Below are 16,193 nucleotides of genomic sequence, written 5' to 3'. Positions count from 1 at the left end.
ATAATATAAAGGTGATATAATATAACAAATATCATGAAACATTTACATTTTGTAGTCCATTGTATAATTTAAATAAACATAAATGCAAATTTCGCATGTGGAAAAAGTAAGTACACCCCGACATTTATCACTACTTCAAATACCTAAAATTAGAATCTGGTGCACCAGCTCAGGTGCAAATGATTAGAACATCGTTAGAGAGGATCTTGGAGGAACCTGTCTTATTTAAACCTCAGACATTTCGTTTGGTTTGCTCTTTGTTGTTGAAGTGTGCGGCATCACCATGCCTAGATCAAAAGAGCTCTTTGAGGCCTTGAAAAAGAAGGTTATACATGCCTACGAGTCTGGGAAGGGATTAAAAATGATCTCCAAACAATTTGAAATCAATCATCCGACTGTCCTGAAGATCATCTACAAGTGGAGAAGATTCCAAACAACTGCCAACTTGTTCAGGCCAGGCCGCCCCAGCAAGTTCACCACGAGAGCAGACCGGAAGATGCTGAAAGAAGTCTCTAAGAACCCCAGAATGTCATCACGGGACCTACACGTAGCTCTTGCCACTGTTGATGTCAAAGTGCACGAGTCTACCATTAGAAAGAGGCTGCACAAATTTGATCTACATGTGAGGTGTGCCAGGAGGAAACCTTTGCTGTCCAGAAAGAACATCAGGGCAAGACTAAAGTTTGCCAATGAACACCGAGGCAAAGACCAGTACTTCTGGAACAATGTGCTCTGGACAGATGAGTCAAAGGTAGAGCTATTTGGCCACAGTACCAGAAGACATGTTTGGCGAAAACAAAAGACAGCATTTGACCACAAGAACCTGATACCAACTGTAAAGCATGGTGGTGGAAATATTATGGTTTGGGGCAGCTTTGCTGCATCAGGACCTGGGCAGCTCACCATCATATAATCCACTATGAATTCTTCATTGTACCAGAGGGTGCTTGAGGATAATGTGAGGCCATCTGTCGGAAAGTTGAAGCTCAACCAAAGGTGGACCTTGCAACATGACAATGACACTAAGCATACCAGTAGATCCACCAAGGAATGGCTGAAAAGAAATAAATGGAGGGTTCTGGAATGGCAAAGTCAAAGCCCGGATCTAAAACCCAATCGAGATGTTGTGGGGGGATTTGAAACGAGCTGTGCATGCAACAAACCCCTCAAACATCGCACAGCTCAAAGAATTCTGCATGGAGGAGTGGGCAAAAATTTCTCCCAGTCGATGTCAGAGACTGGTAGACAGTTATAAGAAACGCCTACTTCAGGTTGTTTCTGCCAAAGGGGGCAATACCACCTATTAGAGCCAAGGGTGTACTTACTTTTTCCACATGCGAAATTTGCATTTATGTTTATTTAAATTATACAATGGACTACAAAATGTAAATGTTTCATGATATTTGTTATATTATATCACCTTTATCTTTCAATATTGTTGAAATGAAGATCAAATAGCTGCATGTTGAAATATGTTGAAAAAGTCAAAACTTTACATGGGGTGTACTTACTTTTTCACGTGACTGTATATATATATATATATTTTTTTCTTTTGCAGTTTTGGTAAACTACTGAGAAGTAATGGTAACCACCATACAGGTCACTTAAAATAGTTATTTCATCACAAAGCATTATCTTAGACCCTTTCCCTTATTCTGGGTTAGCATGTTATGCATTTGGAAAGGGAAAGACAGGTCGTATTCTCATAAGGGATATGCACCAATCTGGGCCTGAGTCCCTTTGAGAGATGTAGTGGGGGTGGAGTGACGGGCTTCACCAATCGGGAGCCAGGACACCCTGAACACTCCCCCCCCCCCCCCCCCACCACCATCGGGGAGGGGGGACAAAAGGCTATTCTACACGTGTTTTGCTCTCTTTCGTATTGGACCTTGTTGGATGCACATGTGTTTGGATACTTTTTCTTTTTCGCATTGGACCTTGCTGGACCCGTGTTTGGATTCACTCTTCGCTTTGGACTTTGTTCATTCAGCACGTGTTTGCTTCTCTCTTGGCCTGGGACATCACGTATTCAACACGCTTTTGCATTCCGCTCTTCGCTTTGGATTCTGTTGACCTAGCACGCACCTGCATTATTCTCTCTCTTTGCGGGGTTCACTCAGCACGCACCTGCATGATTACTCTCTCCCTCTTTGCCGGTTTCACTGAGCAAGTGTGCATCTGCTCTAGGCCGGACCCTCTTACAGGTCTCCACAAGTGTTTTTCTCCCTTTTGGCCGGACTCTCCCTGCTCCCTCCCGCTGCATGTGGACACGACAAAAGGCCTTGGACTTTGCTAGTTTTGCACGTGTTCATTGCTCTCTGCCGACTGCCGGACTCCCTCTCGGTGCACGTGTGCAGGACACGCACTTTCTGCACAAGGCCACTGCGTACTCTTTACCCTGCACAAGATCACGACATGCTTACTGCTCGGTTCCCTGGCAATCGCTTTGCATGGTTCCCAACACACTTACTATGCACAGTTCCCTGGCCCTCACTCTGCACGGTTCCCGACACAATCGCTCTGTACGGGTCCCGACACTTCTCACCTGCTCGTGTTCGTGCTGGGATCACCTTTACCTGCTTGTGTTCGTGCTGGGATCACCTTTGCCTGCTCGTGTTAATGCTGGGATCACTTTTACCTACTCATGTTCGGGAACGCCGTTTACTGGCCAGGTGCTCGTTGGTGAGGTCGAGACAAAAGGCGTCGTGAGGAGAAGAATCTGGTAACATCGTGGCCATTTGGATAACATGTTCCCAACGTTTGTTCCCCCTCCACTCCCCCGTGAATGTGTGCTGGGCGCCTTGTAGTGGGGGGGCCAATGTAGCAGATTGAAATGCCCGGTGAAATTGCTTGTTAATTTTTGGACACTGGTTGGGCTGTCTTTAGGGATGATATAAGTTCTAGAAAAAATATGTCTCCAATTGTTTCAAGTTCTTTATGGCGGCCATTTTGGATTTTCAAAATGGCGGATGTCGAAAACGTAAAATTCCATTATCTTGGCTTCTAAATGACCTAGAGTTTCGATTCTGGTGTCCAGTTGTACATTTTTGGGGATAGAGAATTGAATGAAACCTTCTTTAATAACCTACAAGGGATAAAAATAGGTTTTTATGGCACAGCCGAACCAGTGTCCAAAATCTAACTTAATGCACATCTATCTTAATTGTTATTTGTTATTTGTATGTTCCAGATTCGTGACCCTGAGCTATGATGGAGCCAAAAAGCAAGAAAACCAAGAAAGAAACTGATTTCACACTTTGCATTCAGTGCCAGGATCCCCAAGGTGCACTAGTGACTGAGCCAGCACTGGGCTCATATGCAAAGTTTCTCCAGTTCATCCAGGAGAGGGCACGATATGGTGATGCCGACTTCAAACAGATCAGCGAACGATTAAGCTGTTTCACTGCCACTGACTTGAGGAACAATAAAGCAAAGTGGCACCGGGCATGTTATGGATCTACATGCAACACTGCTCACCTGGAGCGTGCTAGAGTTCGCCACCAGAAAGCCTGCGAACATGGCGACACCCAGCATCTTCATAAGAGGTGTGGACGTCCTTCTTCTGCACCTGCCGCTGCAAGTACCTCAGGTTCTACGCAAGACGAGACTCTTCGCTTCACACGTTCATCATCAACTCCATTCAACAGAGACCTTTGTTTCTTCTGTCAAGAGGTCACTAAGGAAAGTGTACATGTTGTATGCACGTTCAACGCAGGTAAACAGCTGAAGAAAGCTGTTGAAGAAGGCAGCAACCACAAGTGGAAAGTTCAGCTGAGTGCTGCCATCAGTGCACATGATGCTCATGCGATCGACGTCAAGTATCATCTCCCATGCTGGGTGCAGAATGTCCAACGTGCTCCCAAGAGTGGGACATCAAGTGATGACAAAGAACACATACTGCAAGAAACTAATGTTATCAAAATAGCCGCAGACATTGAGTTTGTCAGCCTTGTTCGCTCTCTACTCCAAGCTGGTGAAATTCTCAACATGTCTGACCTGAAGTCGGTTTACTCCAGGATTCTTGACAATAATGGTGTGCACAATGTCCCATCACCTACTACCCAAGGCATGAAGGAGAAAATCAACTCTCACATTGATGACGTTCACTTCATGAAACCAAAACGTCGAAACGAGTCAGACTGTGTATTCTCCACTGCCGTGCGTGATGCAGCTGTCGAAGATGCAATGACGAAGACAAATGAAAAAAACATCGAACAACTGTTTGAGAGTGCCTCTGTTCTCCGCAGTGCCATTGCTTGTCAGAACAAGCACCCATGGCAATTTGAAGGAGAAATGAACACTGATGATGCTGAAAAGCATGTACCCAAAGTACTCTATGCTTTCCTCCGCTGGCTACTGGAAGGACCAGCCACGAGCATTGAGCCAGAGACTATGCGCTCAGCCACTATTCATCGAGATGTTATAACCATCAGTCAGAACATCATGTACGGCTACAAGTCAAAACGCCAAGTCACGTACAAGCCCAAAGAGCCAGATGCACCATTCCGCCATCGCTTAGAATGGCCACAGCAGCTTGCCGTTGCCATTGTAGTCCATCAGTCCACCAGAAACAAGAAGCTTCTGGATTTCCTGCATGGGTTCGGTCTGTCTGTTGATTATAGTCGGATCTTGCGGTTGGAGACACAGCTGGCCAACTCAGTCATAGAGTCTACGACAGAACAGGGTGTATACTTTCCAAGAACCATGCGCATAGGGACGTTTGTCTTCTTTGCAGTGGACAACAGTGACTTCAATGAAGACACACCTGATGGGAAGCGGACACTCCATGCTACAGCCTGGGCACTCTACCAACGACGGGAACATGCACCCTCCACAGATGAACATAGAACACTGACACTACATGACCGAAAGGCCAGACACCGCTCACTCAAGGTTCTGACTGCTCCAGACTTTGTTCCTTGCCAAGCACCAAACAAACAATCTGCCACAGGTACCACGTATAGCTTCAAGACACGGTCAAACCCAGATGTCACCAAGCCGTACTCTGCGACGGACACAGTGTGGCTACTTTCACGCACAATCATGCGAACAGCTGAAGCTGAGGACGTACAAGACGACATCATCCCACCAGATGACCAGCTGCAAGCTGCAGAACCCCAGCATGCTGACCCTGTTGGGTCACTTGTCCACGATCCAAAACAACCACCTGGCAGTAGGATCAAGCATCACGATATCCCAACTTGGACAGCCTACAACTCACTGCTCTCCTCTTCGAAGCCTCTGACAGAGGTCAACGCCCTGCCATTGGTAGCAGCACCAGCCCATGAATGGCAAACACTGATAACAGTCTTGAAACAGACACAGCAAATCAACTGCATGGTCATGGGTCCCGATAGGAAGACAGTGATCACCTTAGACATGGCCCTGTATGAGCGAGCCAAACAGCTGGAGATGACCAGAGATGACTGCAAAGGCAAGTGGGTACTGCGACTAGGGGAGATGCACACTGTGATGGCTGCACTGAGGGCTGCTGGGAATGCCATAGAGGACAGTGGTCTTGACGAGGCTTGGTCTGAGGCTGATATCTATGGCCCAACAACGACCAGACAAATACTGGAAGCCAAGCACATGAAGAGGGCTTTGGAGGCCCACATCACCACTGTCCAAGCCCTCTTCGACCTCTAGGCCTAGCACTCCACCGGTACCATGAACTATGCAAAGACACATACTTCATCACGGGTGTGGGGAACAAGAAGAGGCAAATCTCACTGGAACCAATAGTACATGAACTTGGTGTCAGGAAGGCTGCAGCCCTACCAGGATTCCATGCATTCACGGGAGCAGACCAGACTGGTCGGTTTGCCGGCAAGGGAAAGCTCACATGTTGGCAAGCCCTCAATAGGTGCTCTGTTGAGGTGGTATCTGCGTTTCATGACCTTGGGGCCTCTGAGGAGCTGAGAGCTGACACAGAAAGTGACATTGAGGCATTTGTATGCCAGCTGTATGAGCCTCGTACTACAGTTGTGGATGTGGGCAAGCTGAGGTGGAGACTGTTTACCAAGAAACAGCTAGAGGCACAGAAGCTGCCACCAACACGGGGAGCTTTACATGAAGCCATTGCTCGTGCACATTTCCAGGCCATGGTGTGGCATCAGGCTGATGTACCGGACCCCCAGCTTCCACAACCAACAGAACATGGATGGAGAGCAGAAGGAGATCAGCTGGTGCCCATCACAACCAAGGACCCTCCAGCCCCAGCTGCCATCACACATCTAATCAAATGTAACTGCAAGAAGACCCAATGCATGTCTCACTGCTCATGCAGGTCTCAGCATCTCAACTGTTCTGAGATGTGTATGTGTGGGGCAGATGAAGAGGTGTGTGGTAACACGGGTCAGGAGCGCCCCATGGGAATCGATAACACTGATGATGAGGAGGATGGAGATCCTTCAATGTAACAATGAACACTGCCAACTAAAAATACTGCACAAAGACATTATAAGTGCACATTTGAACACTAAAGTCCAGCCTTTATGTGATTTAGAAGTGAAAATGATGGAAAAAAATATATATATGTGTTGGCATAAGTGCGTGAAAATCCAAGATGGCTGCCATAAGAACCCTTTTGATCATATGTAGGTGTATAAATGTGTGTTTATTGGATTAAGTATCCGCAAATATGTACATTTGGACACCAAAATTAACACTCTAGGTCATTTAGAAGCCAAGATAATGACAATTTCGGTTTTCAACAAACGCCATTTTGATAATCCAAAATGGCCGCTATAAAGAACTTGAAAAAAATGGAGACATATTTTTTCTACAACTTCTATCATCCCTAAAGACAACCCAACCAGTGTCCACAAATTAACATTTGAATTCAACGGGAAAACATTGGCCCCCCCACTATTGTGTAAATTCGTAGTGATCGTAATAAGGCGTAGAATAAGGTAAGTATCTGCCTCTTGTCCATTTTTTTTTCCTATTGATAAGTTTCACTGTAAATATTTGTAAATAAATCAAATTGTTAAACGTTTCCTTTTCTCTTGGTCTGTGAATGTCTCTTCCTCCATTGATCCGCCATTGTTTGCTCACTGAATAGCGATCGGCCGTAACAAAATTAGCATCACCCCAGCGGGTACCAACAGTTGCTCGGCCATCTAAATTTCCATCCAGGAACAAAAGAAAGTGGTACACCGCCGGATTCGCCGGAAGGTATGTACGGTACGTTCCCCGATTGAAAATGTCATGTGGTACAGGTAAGCGGTGTTAGACGATTGGACACTGCTATCACGTGATGGATCAATTGGCATCCGTAGTTTCTGGTTCGCAACCTGCCGAAGTACGAAGTTATTCATGCGCGGCAGCCTCAGGTCCGGTTATTCATGCGCGGCAGCCTCAGGTCCGGTAAGTTCGGGAGGGAACGGGGATTAACCCCCTCATAGTAGACCCGAGCCCCAGGCCGTAACTATATATATGTATATGTATATATGTATATGTGTGTATGTATATATATATATATATATATATATATATATATATATATATATATGTGTGTCACGCTACCAGATTCTTGTACCAGATGCGCTAAACATCTACTGCGTATAAACGCCGTTGAAAGGCGGCGCCACGTGTTTCACTTCCGGATTGATCGTTTATCAGCAATAAACCGCCGGAAATATACCTTTATTGGACACAGTTTCGTCTTATATTTCACCCACCGACGGAAAAAGATACGATCTTTCGTTCTATGACAGTGGCATTACCTGTTATGACCGTTGAAGCCTGAATTTTGCTTCGGACTTGACGGTCATTTTCCGCGATTCCGCGGCAACAGTCGCCTGGTGGCGCGCTAGTCGCTACACGTGTTTGTTTAGATAATGATTAATGATACTGATAATGAATAATACTGATACGTGACTGATAATGATTGAGACAGTCATCATAGTTTGTGCAATTGATAAAACCTGTGCATGCTGCTCAGTGCTGTGCATCCAGTGTGCATGATATTTTATTCATATACTAGACAAAGAATATCGTTTACTGAACAATGCTGTACTTGTATGTACTTTGTGAATTAGGCTCACAAGACAATGACTTGACCTTTGAATCACACTTCTGGCGGCCAACTTAATATCCCGTGGGGTTTTCAAGTGTAAGTAGTATGATGCCACATGCATTTATTGTCCTTCATGGATAAGTCAAGCCGTAAAACATCCGGCCGGCCGGCCGTAAAACATCCGGCCGTAAAACATTGCTTCAAAAAGGGGACCAACAAAAACAACAACAACCACGGTGCCCGAAAAAGGCCAACCCCCGCTTTGCGGGGGGAAAATGGCCTCTAAAGGTGTGTTTTTTGGTTTGTTTTTTTTAATGGATAAGTCAAGCCTTGTGTACATACTTCTTGTAAATGGTGCTTCACCAAACATGTGTGTGAAAATTCTATACATGTAGGCCTACTCGTCATTTTGCCTTGATATTTTGGCATTACAGCTTGGGCTAGCATACAGATGGGGGGGCGAGGATTTACAGTATTTGTGCACAGTTGCAATGCAGATTATGCTTGAAGATTCAATGCAGATTATACTTGAAGATTCAATGCAGATTATGCTGCACATAATAAATACAGCAGTTGTAGAAGAAACATGAGCGTGTTTGTTTCCCATAAATTCCAATTAAAATCAGTGCTGGTCACAACTTATTTGCTAGGAAAAAGTGAAACATACAGTACATTGGTAAGGTGCCAAAAAAATTTGGCGCTCGGCCAATAACTCTTATGGTACTTTTATTTACTTTACTTGTCCAACATCATGCTTGAAAAAAACCTTTAGAACCCTAGAAATTGATTCTGATTGTAAATTTGTTTTTTTGTTTTTTTTTGTATACTGAATGGAGGCTCGTGAAAGAGCTAACATTTATTTCACAAACAAATCAACCAGACAAACAAAATATACAAAAAGAGGGAGCGGAAGACAAGATGGGGAGAGAAGGGGAAGCACACAACCACAACATTTGAGAGCAGGGAGAAGTGTGGGAGGGAGAGGGCTTGGGGGCAGGAGGCATGAGAAGGGGAGGGGGGGGGGGGGGGGAGAGGTATAAAACACAAGGGGACCGAAATTAGCGGGGGTAGAAAAGATCAAGGTTTTGGATGGGGGAGGATAAGAGATGGTGGTGAACAGCTGTTTTAAAGACCTGGAGGGTGGAGTGGGATTGAAGAGAGTGAGGGAGTTTGTTCCAGAGGCGGGAGAAAAGAGGAATGAAGGAGTGAAGGTGAGCAGAAAGTCTTGATTTTGGCAGTTTAACCATAAGAGGGTTGCAGGCAGATCTTGTGCGACCTGTAGGAATATTTGGGGGACAGAGCCCAGAGAGGGCTGGGGGGGGCAAGGCCAGAGAGGAGTCGGTAGAAGACGGAAAGACCACCAACCTGCCTGCTGTGAGTGAGTGAAAGGCCCTTGGAGTTAGCTTCATCGTGGGAGATTACAATGATTCTGAACGCTTTGGTTTCAACAGCGTGAAGACGGGCTAGGTGTGAGGCAGGAGCACCAGACCAGAGGGGAGAGCAGTATTCCATAGAGCTGCGGATGAAAGCCTTGTATGTGGTGAGGAGCTCAGGTGTGCCAAGGAAGGACTTCGCACGACGGAGGATGCCCAGTCGGCGACTGGCTTTGGAGGCCAGATTTGAAATGTGGTTTTCCCAGGAAAGATCATGGCAAATAGTGAGACCCAAAAGCTTGAATGACAGAACATCTTGGAGAGGATTATTCAGAAAGTGGATGGGAGGGTTTTCCAGTCGGTCTTTTTGGAGAGACATCGTAAGAGTGTGAGATTTATCAGGATTGAAAGACATGTTCCATTTGTTTGCCCAGTCTGTGATTTTGTCCAGGTCTGCAGAGAGTGAGGAGGCTGCAGACTGCCGATCTGAGGGATGAGGAATGGAGCGACAGAGAGTAGAGTCGTCAGCGAAGAGATAGAGAGGATTTTCAAGAGAGTCAGAGAGATCATTGATGAAGACCAGAAAAAGCACAGGGCCCAGAACACTACCTTGGGGAACTCCAGCCTGAACAGGAAGAGGAGATGAGAGAAACCCATTCAGGGCCACACGTTGACTACGACCAGAGAGGAGGTCCACCAGCCATGCGTGGAGATTTCCATGGATACCAAAGGAGGAGAGTTTGGTGAGCAGAGCAGGGTGCCAGACCGTATCGAAGGCACGTGAAATGTCAAGGGAGACGGCTCTAATTTCCTGTTTGGCGTTGAGGACCTCCATCCATTGTTGAGAAAGCAGAAGCAGCATGTCCAGAGTAGAGTGACCAGGTCTGAAACCAAATTGATGATGAGAGATCAAGCCATTGGAGAAGAGGAAAGATTTCATATCTGAAGCAATGATGGATTCCATGACTTTGCTGATAATTGGGAGAAGGCTGATTGGTCTGTAGTTGCTGGGATCTGTTTTTGCACCTTTTTTGTGCAAAGCGGTGATGTTGGCTGATTTCCAAGCAGATGGCAGATGACCTTGAGCAAAAGAGGGGGTGAAGAGAACAGAAAGAGGGAGTGAAAGAGCGGAAGCACATGATTTTAGGACCCGTGGGCTGATGCCGTCAGGCCCAGTTGCAGAATCAGAGTCGAGGGTTGACAGAAACTTTTCCACCTTGTCAGGAGGAAAGGACACAGAGTCCAGGAGCAGCTGGGTACGACTGGGTATGGTGGGTACAGAGAGGGATGGGTTTGGGACACAAGATTTAGAGGCAAACACAGAGTTGAGGCATTCAGCTTTTTCACGTGCGGAGTCAGCCGTTAAGCCGTTTGAGGTGAGGGAGGGGATGGAGGGGGAACAAACACCAGAAACAGATTTGACCAGACGCCACCAGGATTTGGAAGAGGGAGACAGATAAGAGAGTTCGGTCTTGAGAACGGTGAGATATTGTTTCCTGGCTCTCCTGAGGGTGGACACACACTTGTTTCGGGCTTTGTGAAAGGAAATGAGATTTCCTTCCGTTGGATTTGCTTTCCAGGAGACGAAAGCAAGTTGTTTCAGGGCAACTGCCTCACCACAAGATTCCGTGTACCATGGACGGGAGGAAGGGTATGACAACTGAAGACGAGATGGGATAAATCTGTGCATGAGAGAGAGCAATTTACTTTGAAAGAATTCCCAGGATGAGTTGATGTCAGAGGCGGTAGAGATGGGAGACCAGTCCAGATGATTGATGGCTGCTTGAAGACCGTGCCAGTTGGCCTGAGTGAAATGCCAGACTCGTCGACGCTGAGGAGGCTCTCTGAGAATGGTCAGAGAGATGTCCACTTTGACAAGCACATGATCAGATGAGCCGATTGGAGCAGAAGAAGAGCAGCAGACATTTTCAGGGAAGTTTGTCATAACCAAATCAAGAAGAGAAGATGCTCCGTTGACTGAGATTCGGGGCGGGAAATTGACAGATTGTGTCAGTCCCAGTGAGTCGCAGAAGTCATTTGCTGAAGAGCCATGGCTGGTGAGAGAGGTACCCACACCCAGCCAACTGGCATGGAGACAATTGAAATCACCACATATGAGGAAGAGAGAGTTGGGATGGGTAGATAGAAGTTGGTCCATATTATCAGACAGCGAGATGTAGATGGAGTCATCGCTGTTTGGTGGACGGTACAACACACATATGAACAAAAGGTGGGAGCGAAGGGGAAGCCGTAGCCAAAGGTATTCCTGGGGGTGAGGAGGAGAGAGGGCAGTGGAGGGCGAGTGAGGAAGAGAGTTTTTTTATAAAGATAGCAACCCCACTGGGAGAGATATCTGGGAGAGATACCAAGGCATCAGAGACATCATGAAGGAGGAAAGTTTCTGTTAAGCAGAACACATCTGGTTTGTCAGAAGCAACCTGTATGGAGAGATCAGTCAAGTTTGAGCGAAGGCCCCGGATGTTTGAGGTCCATACCGTTAATGAAGAGGAAGGGGGAGCATCGGGTCCAGAACAGGGGGGGGAGGGGTAGGGTAGGATGTGGAAGAGGAGGAAGAGGTAGGGAGAGCTGTTGAAGGTGTGTCAGAGATTTCAGAGATTTCAGAAAAGCTTGGAGAAAGGGAAGAATGGGGCGGACAAAAGGTTTGATGGAGATTGGGTGAGGCACAGTGAGGTGTTATTTGAGGAGGGGGAAGAGCGAGGCAGAAGGTTGGGGGAGATGAAGGTGAAAGTTGGAAGGGGGAAGAAGCAGGGAGGATGCTTTGAGGAGGAGGGGTGAGAGGGGAGTCTCGGAGGGGAGGAGCGAGGGAGAGTCTTGGAGGGGAGGGGTGTGGGGGGAGTTTAGGAGGGAGGGGAGGGAAGGGGCAAGGGGGGAGATTTGAAAGGGATGGGTGATGGGGAGGATTTGGAGGGGAGGGGTGAGATTGGATTTTGAAAAGTGTACGATTCATGGGAATCGAACATTTTTTGCAAAATGAGTTTGAGACCTTCGAGTCAAAAATACGTTTGAGGACACTGAAGGAGGGGTGGAGTTCTGGATAGTTTAGGGAATGTAGAAAGGAGGAACTGTAAGAGATGGTATTATATATATTTTTTGGAATGAATAGATTTGGTGAGCAAGACGAAAGCATCCTTTTGTCGGAAAAGAAGAAAAGGGTGTTATAATATATGAGAAAATAGTTGTTCAGGGGAGAGATTATACATTTCTAACCACGTGATCGCGAACGAAGAACGAACGAACAAAAAAGAACAACAAATAAACGAATAAGACCTGGGAAGGGAAAAAAATTTTGGGTTTTTTTTTTTTTGAGTAGAGATATTAAACAAGGAGGTATGGGGTGAACGACTGGGACGAAACAGAGAACGAAAATAATTGCAGCGCATTCGACGAATCGCTGAGAGAAAAACAAAACCACAAGGTCGGAGACGGTACGGTAGCCTAAGCCTACGAGTACTAGGCCTCAGAATACTCGATACGCATTAACCGACGATTGTGTATACATGTACGAAAAATTAGCACCGAAAATTTTCCAAAGGATACGCTATAGGTACATACACCGAAAGATAGATACAGTCTCGACAAAAACACAATTGAGAAAGATCACTTAGCTTCGAAAGCGTGAGCGCATGGAACAGCTTCGAAAAGACGTGACCTCGCCGTGATCTCGCGAGATCCATTCTCATGGTTGGTATTTTTTGTGAAATTTTCTAGATTTCCTGGCATGAAAAGTTGAAAAACTTGACATTTTGGGTAACACATGAATATTTAAATTTTTGTTTTCATGCATTTGTAATTGCCGAATTTGACCAACCCTGCTATTTTATGGAGGTACAGGGTTGGTACTTTAATGCTGCAGGTAGAACTCTAAATCCATAATTTGAGCATCTGGTACAAGAATCTGGTAGCGTGACACATTATATATAATAATATATATATATATATATATATATATATATATATATATATATATATATATATATATACACATATATATATATATTCATGGGGTAGGAATCAATTTTTGAATAAAGTTTTACAGATACAGAGAACTTGTAGTTAACAAAACGCTAAGTTATGTGAAATAATAAATGATAAAATATCAAATGATAAATAACAAGTACAAAAAGTTTTTATTAAAACAAAAGCCGCGTCGATGTTACACAATGCCTAGATGCAGCTGTGCCTATAACGTCGATGTTATAGGCACAGGACATTCCTATTGATTCGATTACTTGATGTTATTTTTGTGCAAAGTGAAAATATATCTCAGCAATTTCCCATGTGTGGCGACGAATTTTTAATATATCTCGGCATTTTCCCGTCTGTTATTTCAGGCGGTGTATGACTGACCATGCCGCGATTTAAAAAATATTGTTACAGACGTGGCTTGGATGTTATTTACCGAGCGGTTTTATGGTATGACCACGTCTGCACAAGTTACCCGATTGTGCCCGAACGTTGACTAGTCGCGCGATGCTGGCTCAATAAGAAAAAGAAGACACCCGGCTGGATTACAATAACACAATACGACACCAATGTTTCAATTCTCAAGACCTCCGGAGGAGATTATATTCGTACGGAAATGTCAGATTACAGGGGCTAGAGGTATAATCACAGAAAGACAGGCACTTAGACACACTCTTATATTAACCCCGGACAGACGACAGACAAACGGGACAACGGCTGACTCACACGGGGATTGATGACAGGAAAGCGGGTATCGATGGCTCCAGGTCCTCCTGGGCTCGGGGCAGGGTACAGTACGGTCCGGTCCGGTCCAAAGATGCGGGGAGGTATCGTCGCGCTGGGGGTGGCGGTGGCTTCTCTCTCCAAGCTGAGGCGCATCTGTCGTCACGTCCGGCGCGGGGCCGCGTATATCCGGCAGGGAGTGACACGCCCTCGGCTCGTTAGCTCCGCCCCAGATGGAATCGGCACGTTGCTTCTCATTGGGTGCGTGGGGGGGTTACTGGCTCCGCCCCTGACGAGGAGCTGACAGCCAGCCCCTCCGTGGTAACGCCGTGGAGCGCATGGTCATGGCGGGTAACCGAGCCGGTGTGAGGACGCACACTCCCCGCCCCTCTGTTGTTGTAGTCGTAGTTGTAGTTGTAATTGTTGTTGTAGTTGTTGTTATTGTTGTTGTTTGGGGAAGAAGATGGGAGGAGGTATGGGAAAGGTCCTAAACTCACTACTGATGCCATATAATCACATTCTGGTGCAACGAAGAGTCATAATTAATGGAGACGAGGCCTTAACTGACATAGAATAAGAATAGCTAGGAAGATGTCCGAAAGTTGTCTACGTGTGGTGCGGTGGACCTGGGCACGACATTTAATGGGGGAATAAGGGGAAGGTCGGCTCTACTGATTGTTATTTACATGCAATGGGACTAGGGAATGGGGGATTGGGGAAAGTTGGGGAGTATTGGAGAAAATAGGGGAATATTTACAAGCGGATATGGAGGCCAAATTCCATATTCGCAACATTGCACCCTTCTCTACCCTCGGGGCGTCCCGACCCGATAAATTTTTACCTACTTTAGTGTGGCACGCAATGTAGTTCCCTCTACTATTAACTCTACCCTGAGTGCGACAGTTTTACAGATATTCACAAATGAGTAAATATGTCCCCCTGTGACGTTGCACCCTTCTCCTCACAGAAACACACCCACAGGATAACCGAATCCGGAAAGAATTCGCAAACTACACATACAGCCGGTAGGGAGCATTATTTACAAGATTACGCTGATATCTACACTACGATCCAGGACCTGTCTTTGGAGGAACACATGCAGATGTTATGCATAGAGAGAGCGCGCTTGCCAGCATCGATACACCAACCCACGAGTGCTCTGTGGCCGACGGCCTTTAATAACGTGCAGAGCACCCTTTCCCAGCATCAAAAGCACCACCCCACCACCAATCGGTGCAGTCACCATTGTTCATTGGAATAAAAATAAATTCGACAACCCCTAACCCTGCAGGTGTCTCTTGCTCTTCTTGTGGTGCACTTGGTGTTAACTAACAGTGGTTCACCTTTATGGCATAGGTGCCACGTTGACCCATAGGTCCATCAACGGGTGGTGCTTGGCCGCAAACGAACTGCGGTCCATTGTGGGTGGCCACAAACATTGCGGTCCATATGGTGTACCGATCCAGGCAGCGAACAGCGAAAGTGCAGGCCCACAACTGCGCAGCCAGCACCTCTCTCTCCTCTCTCTCTACCCCAAAGCCAGATCCTCGGAGGTGGGAGACAAAAGAAGCAGACAAGTGAGTAAGGTGGTAAGGGCGCAAAAGTGCACGCAATGTAAGGTGATGCACACTGGGGGCACATGGGAACCAGGTGAGACAGGTACGTTCCTATCGTACGCCCCCCCCCCCCCCACCAGGTAACCTACATGGCCCCTCCCTTACCCCTTACTGTATCCACAAAACACAACACTACCCATAAACATCTACTTTACAAATCAACAAACATCCCTACTGTCTTCCCCGTTCCTCCCATATACCAAATTCGTCTTCTCTCCCTCCTAACCAATCAAATTTGCCATTTTCAACTCTCATCAAAATTTGCCATCTCCAACTCAACATCATAATTTGCCATTACCAATTCATCATCAGTCCCTCCTAGGGAGGGAGAGATGGAATCACCCCAATGTCTCATCCACGTCGTGATGCGTCTCACAAATCCTCACAATCTCATTTCCTGCAACAAAACAAAGAAAACACAGGTGTGGAGTCATCATCACCACAGGCAAGTGGCTGCGTATGGTGCGACAGGTTCAT

General features: G+C 46.3%; 1 protein-coding gene across 4 annotated transcripts in view; it reads right to left on the bottom strand.

The window, feature by feature from the left end:
• The window catches only part of LOC137425200 (ephrin-B1), a 252,193-nt gene that overhangs the window by 71,105 nt on the left and 164,895 nt on the right, over positions 1-16,193 (bottom strand). Inside the window, exon 1 of one of the 4 annotated variants that reach the window (XM_078776395.1) lies at positions 15,444-15,580. The exons of the other annotated variants lie outside the window; for them this stretch is intronic. The gene's annotated coding sequence lies outside the window, so the exon portion shown is untranslated. Of the gene's footprint in view, positions 1-15,443; positions 15,581-16,193 lie in introns of those variants that run through there. 4 annotated transcript variants of the gene reach the window in all.

Source organism: Myxine glutinosa, chromosome 4 (assembly GCF_964187855.1).
Source record: "Myxine glutinosa chromosome 4, kmMyxGlut1.1, whole genome shotgun sequence".
NCBI lineage: Eukaryota > Metazoa > Chordata > Myxini > Myxiniformes > Myxinidae > Myxine > Myxine glutinosa.
The sequence above is the reverse complement of the archived record's forward strand: the minus strand, read 5'-3'. Positions and strand labels throughout refer to the sequence as shown.